Genomic DNA, 3,053 nt, shown 5'->3' on the forward strand with positions numbered 1-3,053 from the left:
TCAATAAAGCTAGCAACGACATTTGTCATGATCGCGCCACTCGACGAAAGACTTTTTCTGGGGTACGGGGGGGAATCCATAACGGACTCCTCCTCTTTAGTAGGGCGCTGTCTTGGTTTAGGGGGAAGACTTTATCATCTTGGACTTCAAAAGTCTTCCAGTTAGAAGAAAGTGTGATCATTGGTCCGATCTTTCCCAAAGACGCTACGCTAGTCTTTGCCTTCCCTTCCCCCTATTTCCCTATCCTCTGCCTCGCTGCGCCCCTTCTCTCTTCTACCTACCTATCAGTCGCCCTTATTAAGGCCCTGCTCTACTCAAACGGATTTCGCTCTTAGTGGATATAGAAGCTTCTGCGATCGGGTAGAAAAAGCTGTAAAAGAAGGAGCTCTTTGTGGAAGATCAACTGAAAGAGGCGACCGTTGATAGCATTGATTGATAATTTCTTTATATAAAGATCTGATTCGTTTTTTCAAGCTATGAATGTAGAAGTGGGATGGAGATCAGGTTGAACTAACACGGGTTAATCTAACAATTCAATATCTATATCAGCCGCTTTCAATAATCCGTTCTTCTGATAGTATCTATACTTCAATCTTTAAGAAGAAAAAAGGCATATGTATGCATGCCAGTCCTTCTGTCCAAGGAAAGCGGGAAAATAGACCTGACCTATATCTGACCAGGTATAAAGAATTGCTTTTCATCTCTAAGAAATCGATCAAAGAAATTTCCCCTAACCTAAGAGAGACCATATTCAAACGAGCTACATACGCAGGAGCGATAACTAGAGTACTAGAGCCAAGGAGCTAGAGAGACTGGAGTGTTAAAGTAATGAGGGGAGCAATGGCTTCGAAATAAACGGATCTCACTCAAAAAAACTCTCCTTCCCTGAACCCTGAAATAGAGAGTATAGAGTTTTTTACAAAATAAATAAAGCAAGGGGCGAGTAAGCACTAAACTTTTACATCTAATAAAAAAGACGTAGGGACCTACCTTCCTATGAAAGGAAGTAAAGATTCAGTCTTTTTACTTCCTTTTTCTACCTGCATTTTACAGTGAAGCTGATCTCTTCATCACTCTCTTTCTCTCCACTGGCCCGGGAGATGTGTAAACAACTCAAGATGGGATCTCATTGAACTCGCTCTTATATAGCATTAACGCCTTGACAAAGGTACTGGGCTCTATTTATTCCTACTTTTACCTTCCACAGACTTTAAATAGTTTTTTCTACTCTTTACTTTGCAGCTCTCATTGGCAACCTTTGAATTTCTCTATATCCTCAAATAAAATAGTATAGGCTCGTCCAGCCCTAACAATCCCTTTGAGACATCCGAATCAGAAGTAAGCCCTTGTAACCTCCATGGATCAAGAGAGAAAGAGGAGCTGTGCTAAGTCTTTATTTAATCCATTCCCATGAAAGCAAATTTAGCCACGACCACGACAGCCAAGTAAAAGACTGCCTTTCATTATTTTAGATGCCTTCGCTAGTTAAAAGGAAAGGTTCCCTTTTTATATTCATTCAGATACGCAATAAATCTAACAATTCTTATTTATACTTGTACTTGTGGACAACCAATTTTGATCTTGCCAAATTTTGAGTCTCTTTTTTGACTTTTCTGCCTCCCATATTGAGACTGCACTGGTGTATGAAATATTGGGTTAGTTATTCTAAGATTGCTTGACTCGGATTATTCATTACATCACCGACCTTTAGTATTAGCCATACTATTTACCTATCCTTTTATACCCCCCATATATTATGTTATGGGGCACTGAAATCGAAAAGAGAGAAGCGGCTCTTGCCTCGTGATTGGGATTCAGTAGTAGATTCATAAGTTGTTGGACCGGTCGATGTACAAATTATTTATAGGGAGTCGATTTGCGGGGTCGCGAAATCAGTCAATCCTGTTGATCCCAAACCGCCTAATTATACCTAAATCACTGGGGGCGGCGGGCGTTTGAGGCTGATAAAAGGGGCTGACCTTATCGCATTTCCAATCCACAAGCAAAGCATTGAATGAACACAAAAAAGAGTGGAAATATGCTCCTAGACCTATATAGGGTTTTCCCCACCTCTGAAGCTTTCAACTCATCATATGCCTATGCTTATGCCCGAGAACTTTTTTACATACAATCATGAAAGAGCATTTCGAGATGGAAGCAAATACAACCAATAAAATCACAGACTCAGTCACCGGGGAAGCTCTCAAGGCAAGGTAGCCCAACCAACTTCTTTCGCACCGCTTTCACAGCCCAAGAGAGAGCTCAGCGAGGCCTATCATCTAAAGTAGGACTTTCATGCTAATTTGAATATGTAGTTGACAAGGCCTCTGTCTAAGCAGGAAAATCAGGAGTTTCCCATCTTTCAGGGGTACCGCGAGAGGCTTAAAACCATTCAATCTAAGCCATCTTTTTTTTTTTTAAAGAATCGACATCTTTCATTTTCCATCGACGAATGTTAATGCTTCGATATCAATTAATTTGGGGGCATTGCCCAGTTCTTATAACACATCTATGATACCAACAAGAACAACTTCATCTGGGACAGAAGCTGGAATTGGATCGATGAGTATCCGTCTTTTGCCGAAGCGACCTAACCGGAGACGGAGAATGAATTAGCAACCGATCCAAACCTTCTTTCCTCTCTTGCCAACTGCCCTTGAGAAAGGGTTCCAAACCTGATTCGACTGAGATATCTCTTCTTTCTGCGAATGTACCTGCGTCTGTTTATGTCCTTTTGGATAGAAATATAGCTTCGTTCGGAACAATTGGCTTCGGGGATAAACGGAATCTCTTGGTTAGGCGTCTGTCGATGCAGATGGAAATTCGTTAGAGGGACCGGCTGAATTGCATTCGACACGGTATAGAAATTTTGGTTTTAGACCAAGGTATGAGTTTGTATACTCGTCATTACGAAGCCAGAAAGAATAGGCCAAAAGCCGTATTGCCCGCGCCTTTAGCCAGGGAGAGGGTTTTGGAGAAAGATAGGTAAGCGGTAAGCCGCAAAGGAATTCTTTTTTCTATTGATTCTGGAGAGAGGAAAAAATAAAATGTTT

Source organism: Rhodamnia argentea, unplaced genomic scaffold, assembly GCF_020921035.1.
Source record: "Rhodamnia argentea isolate NSW1041297 unplaced genomic scaffold, ASM2092103v1 Rarg_v2.18, whole genome shotgun sequence".
Taxonomy (NCBI): domain Eukaryota; kingdom Viridiplantae; phylum Streptophyta; class Magnoliopsida; order Myrtales; family Myrtaceae; genus Rhodamnia; species Rhodamnia argentea.